This window comes from Cyanistes caeruleus, chromosome 9, assembly GCF_971803275.1.
Source record: "Cyanistes caeruleus chromosome 9, bCyaCae1.hap1.1, whole genome shotgun sequence".
Taxonomy (NCBI): Eukaryota; Metazoa; Chordata; class Aves; order Passeriformes; family Paridae; genus Cyanistes; species Cyanistes caeruleus.
In genome coordinates this window covers 7,818,436-7,824,821 of record NC_141709.1, presented here as the reverse complement: position 1 = coordinate 7,824,821, position 6,386 = coordinate 7,818,436, and positions in this window count along the sequence as shown.

Genomic DNA, 6,386 nt, shown 5'->3' with positions numbered 1-6,386 from the left:
CACAAAAGGCTTGTATTTGTAGGAAGAAAATGCTTGGAATCCCTAATTTGAATTTATACAAATGAAAAAATCAGGATTTAATGGCTGAATAATTTCAATGAGCTTCCGATTTGACCATTCACTCAATGAAAATGTTATATTGGGAGAGGTTTATATGAATTTAGGGCCTCTTTTGAGGCCTTGAGCCTCAAAAGTCCCCTTCTAAAAACTCCTGAGATTAAATCTCTCTCCTTTCTTTACTTCCATACTATAAAGAAGGAATCAAGTGCAATGTTTGAAAAAACAAAGTGCTGAAAAATAAGCAAAACGGTTTGTCTGTAATAGAAACCTTTTCCTCAATATCTAACACAGTATTACACAAGACAAAAAGTAGATAGATAGATAGATAGATAGATAGATAGATAGATAGATAGATAGATAGATAGATAGATCTCTCAGAATAAGGGTTCATTCATTTAAGTTTCCAAAAGATGCTGCTGTAATGTGGGAGAGAAAAAGGAAATGAATAGCTAAAATGCAAAGCCCAAGCCTTTGATTAAAGATTTTTAAGGATAAATTTATCTGAAAAAAGGTCTTGTGAAAAACAGTGAAATTTTTCAGTTACTTGCCTTGAAGTGTGATGAATCATTGAAAAGAGAAAAAAAAATATGGAAATAAAAGTACAAAACAATTAATTAGTATTGGATATTTTGTAGAGATTTTTTCAGATGGAAGCAATAATTAAAAGTGCATATGAAAATCTTTATATTTTTTATAAAAGAAGGGAGATGGGGGTGACAATGTTATCCAATGACCAAATAAATTAAAATAAGGCTCAAAATCATGTAAAGATGGAAAAGAAAGAATGAAAGTATGATATAGCAGCCAGACTCTGCAGCTGGCTAGGAAAACCAAGTTCACATATTATGCATTATGCCTTACAGGATCAAGAAGTTGAAAAATTGACTGTGATTGATGCAGTCCTTAATTTAGACAAATATTGTTCCATGTTAGCAAAAAGTTTCAATTTCTTAAATAAAAGTCTTGAGGCCTCAGTGGAATAGAAGATTTTAAGAACCTGTAAATAACATTACACTTCATCAAAATCAAATAGTGTATTAGATGGATGAAGCATCTCTGCTGTGAGGAAAGGCTGAGAAAATTTGGATTGTTCAGCCTGGAGAGGGGAAGCTTGAGGGTGACCTCATTGTGGCCTTGCAGGATGTGAAGGAGCTGACAGGAAACGTGGAGAGAGACTGTTTAAAAGGGCCTGAGTGACAGGACAAGGGGGAATGGCCTCCTGCTACACAGGGTAGGTTTAGGTGGGATATTGGGAAGGAATCCACAGCTCCTCTGGGCATCCTGTGAGGGTGGGGAGGCCCAGAGAAGCTGTGGCTGCCCCTGGATCCCTGCAAGTGTCCAAGGCCAGGCTGGATGGAGCTTGGAGCAGCCTGGGATGGTGGAAAGTGTCCCTGTCCATGGCAGGGGGTGGCACTGGGTGGGCTTTAAGGTCCCTTCCAGTCCAAACCATTCTGGGATTCTCAGATCATTTATTTTCTCTCCCTTCTCTTCCGAACAATACAGCACAACTTCTGCTGTATCAGTACAACTTCCCAGACCCACATGGGTTTAGTTCAAGCTTAACATCAAGCCTGTGTCCTGGTTTCAACACTGTTTTGGCAGACTGAGGACAGTGGCAGCTTGCTTTTTTCCCCAAGAGGCACAAAATTATGATATTCTAGCTCTACCTCCTGTAATCAGAATTAAAAACTCCTGTGTTTCTGTTTGTGCCTGTTGTCCCTTGACCTGTTGCTGGACAATTTCAGTTTCATGCAAAGAAATTGGTTTCAGCTCAGAATTAGGAACCTCTTATAAAAACAAGTCAAACTTCTCACAAAAATACCTGATGAGGTTTTATTATCAAAAAAGATTAAACTCAACTTGGCTTAGATCTGAATCCATGGAACCATCTTTTGAGGGGGTAGACAGGAATAGTTATAACAATAATGAGGAACATTATGAGTTTATTCAGCTGTTTCAATTTCTTAATTAGATGTCATAGTTGATTGCAGTAGGTTCAGGATGTTCTGTGTTCTCTACACTAAAACTTCTGATGAAACAATCATTTTAATTATCTTTTTCTGCATTGCTGCTCTGATTTCTGTGCAAAGTTATTTGACATAAAGCCAATTTTAAAAATAGAGATAACTCTATTAATTTATGGATGTGTGTGTGTAGAATTGATTTGATTTCTAAAATAACTACAGTTTCAGATGTCCTGACAAATACCCCAAACTCTCAGTGTGTCTAGAAGACAGCCAAAACTTCTTCCATCCTCTCCCCATGAAAATGGAATTGCACAGACTCTTCCTCTATATCTTAATCATTTCACCTTGTGGGAAGAAACAAAGCTTTGTTTGTCATGATCAATAGTATCTATGAACTTCTTGATTTCTCCCACTCCTACTAATTAACAAAATAGACTATAATTTAAAATAAGAGGGGGGTGAATTCTTTGCCCTCTGCTACTACTCCTGAAAATTGTAAAGGGGTTATTTTCTTTTCACTCTCTTGCCATGACGGGTCATCTTTTCCTGATGTGCAATTGTGAGGAGCGTAGTACCCCAGCAGATGGAGATCCTGCAAGGTTCGATATTCACCCTGCATTTATGCTAAGTAACAGTTTCAGCCGAGTGAAAATAAAGCAGCTTCACACTGTCTGCCTAAGATGTCAGTCCTGCCTTTAAAGAGAATTAACAGGAATTTCCTCACATCCTGGCAATCCAAACTGGAGAAAGGGTAGTGGGGATTTGATTCCAGACAGTCCAGAGAAGGATATTTAATTTCCTTTTCACATAAAAGACACACTCCCCTGACCTGAACCCAGAATTCAAAGCAGAGCCAGGAGCTGCAGATCTGGTGCAATGGAGGGGTTTAGTACGTGCATTCAAAACCAGTCCTGATGTCGTTAGAGAGCAAAGGAAATGCGTCAGAGTCAAAATATTCAGCTTTGGCTTTCTTGGATGATTGAAATAATTGCAGCTTTAGAAGAGAGAAAATGTGGAATAGGCCTTTTTGTTTTAATAGTAGCATTTTATCTTGAAAAAATGAGTGTGTGTTCAGGGAGAGATGACAGCAAATTGCGAGGATGATCTCGATCTTACATTGCTGAAACAAAGGAAATCAAAGATACAAATTTAATCAATCCTGAAAAAATCAAGCTTACAAAACTTGTACGGCAACAAAATAGGATGAAAGTTGAAGAGATGTTTGAGACTTGAAAAATTATATATAAAAAAGCTATTTAGAAAACAAATTTCATTCCATGTGAAACACTGCAATTTAAGATTTCTGAAGAACAAAATCTGAATTTTTTCAAAATTCAGTGGGTAGTCTGAATTGATCCAGTACCATTGAAAATCTCATTACATACAATAACAAATTGGGCTTTATAAACATTTCAGCTTTTTCATGTACACATTTAAATGTCAAAATTGTTTGTACACATAAAATTTTTTAGACATAAATTTTTTTAGAAATGAAATTTTTATGCATATAAAATGTCAAAATTTTAATAGTGCCATTTATCATTTGCCATTAGTCTAATAAAATCTATATTTTTATACTGATGAACAATCTAAAAGAAAGATGAGCCAAACAGACCATTTTTATTTCCAAATCTGTGAAAAGAAACAAAGGAAACTACATTTTGGAATATTTCTATTATATTTGTTAAAGCAGTCCTAGTTCCTAAAAAATTTTGGTTTTCATGAAATTCCATTTGCAAACTAAATGTTTTGGGTTTTCTTTCAGATATATTTTGGTTAACAGAATATACATTACCACCATGGACAAGTTATTCCAAACACATCCTGTTGATGCCTGTATATTCATTTAAGTCAGCAAATATAACTGTCAGATCGTTCCAGTCAACAAATCAGGTGTGTTACACTTGTTTTAATACTAAGTAACAAACAAACAAACAAGCAAATAAATAAAGTTTTCATCTGGTTTGGCTTTGGGTGATAAAGAACTGAAGTAAATAAAAAGGTGTTGAGTCAGAGTTCGTTTCAATGCTTTGGATTTATCCAATTACCCTCCTGTAGTGCAGTTCATGACTGAAGTGTTTCATTTTGATTATTTTAAAACAAAAATTATGAAACTCGTTAAACTACAGGAACCCTAAACTGAGACTGTGGAACTGAGCACGAGGAACTTCAGAACAGAGGATGTGTGGCATGGAACGGTAGATATTTTTGATATTTTATATTGTAAGGCTTTACAAGTCTTAAAACAACAAAATATTATTTATTATTATTATCATTTATTATTAATATTATTAATATTATTAATATTAATATTATTATTAACAACAACAAAACAATAATAATAATAATAATAATAATAATAATAATAATAATAATAATAATAATAACAACAAGTTTTTTTGGGGTAGTTCTCAAACCAGTGAAAGCCAAACTCTTCTCAGCACCAACTGGGTTCAAGTTTCATCTTCTACTTGTTCCTTGTGAAGATTCCTGTCCTATTTTTCACTCAAAAGACCTGTATTACATTACTGTAGATATTTCATGTTCCTCAGTTACTGTGTGATCTCTTAGGCTAAGATCAACTGAAAAATAAGCAAAGAAAAATGAGAGAATTATTACATTGAAAATAATAATAGAACAAAAAAAAAAAGGGAAGCAAAAATTTGGGGCTGAGGCTTCAACCCACGTGATAGCTAAGGAAATTTCCCCATTGTTCTGCACATCCACAGCTTTCAATATTAATGTAATCATAATGCCCTTCTCACAATGAGAAAAATGAGCTGCAACTTCTTCTGCAAAAATAATCTTCTCAAAGGAATCTGCTTTCTGTTTATTTAGTTACTTATTCAATGATTATGATGATGATTTGGTGCTTTATTTTCCCAATTAGCAATCATTCCTCTTTTGAAAGAGAGATGAAACCCATTCTAGTTGGCAATTAGGACTTCAGTTTGCTCTGTGGAGAAAATGTTCCTCTTTCTCAACTTATAACTTAACTAGTGGCTTTGTAAGAGGGTCTTTTTACTATATTAACCATCACACATTTTCATTGTACATATATATTTATATATATATATATATGGTCACATTGCTGAACTCTTGTATTCTGTGAGGTCTTGTGATGAGGGCCATTGACTCTTTCTGCTACACTTCACAATTTCTTTTTTAGAAAATAAGTTATTTTTCTTTCTCCTTATCTCATTGAAAATCTCCTGTGACAAACTTAGTCAATTATTTTTTTTTGTTTGTCACGATCCTCTTAATTGCTAAACAGCCCATAAAAAGAGCATGGCACAGAGATCCTTCAAAATGCCAAATAGGTAGTTTGTGAAAGTTAATAAATTCCCTATATTTGTGATATTTTCCTGTCATTCAATACCACAGGAATCCTCATTGTCCAAAAGGAATTTACCTTGAGAAGTAAAGAAATAAATTGTTAACCAATGTATATTAATTAGTTTATTAATAAGCTAAACCAAACCAGAAGCAGTGTCTCAAATATTGTTTGGCTCTACATATGGAACACAGGATATACACAACATATGGAAGATTTTTGTAGATTTTTTGTCAGAAATAATAAAATTAATGGATTCACAGGGATGTTTTTCAACATATTATAGCAAATATATGTGGCTCTAGTCAGTGTCACAGGGTTTTACCTACATACATATTTATCTGGAAAGCTAATCTGCTTTGATTTATCATTTTAAGCAGTTTAAAATATTGCCTCCTAAAGCTTTTAACATTTCTGTGAACAAAAGCATTAACTTTTCCTCTAAAGCTGTAATGATTTATCATGTAAGTCTGCTTGTGACTCTATTATCCCCTTGATATATGAAGGAGGTGCACCTTAAAATCCCATTAATACCCTGTGCCATTGATAAAATAGAGTCTTTGAGCTTACAAATCACTGCAAGGAAAAACAATCGTGCTCTGCAGTCTCACTCTGGGAAATCTCATTGTGCTGTGCTCCCCCAAAAGTGCTGAGCAAACAAGAAGCAATTCAAGGTTTTGCACTGAAACCCCTGGAAAGTGGAAGAAAGGGCAGAAATCCCCCATGACTGTGCACACTTGTCACCAGGGTTTTCCTCTTCCACTCCACCCACAAACTCTGCTATGTGATACCAACTGAGATGAATTTACCATTCTAATCATTAACAACTGCTTTAATCCAATTCTGCCAAAGATAAAAATAACAGCAGGGCTATTTCTGGAGATGTGCAGACAACTCTGACTCAGCAATAATTTTCTGCTCGTGGGTATCTGTGAAGGAAAGTCCTGTGAAAGGACTTTTGAAAATCACTGAAACAGAGATTAACTTTCCTGCATAAATGAGCAAGCACAAGGCAGTGGGTGTAT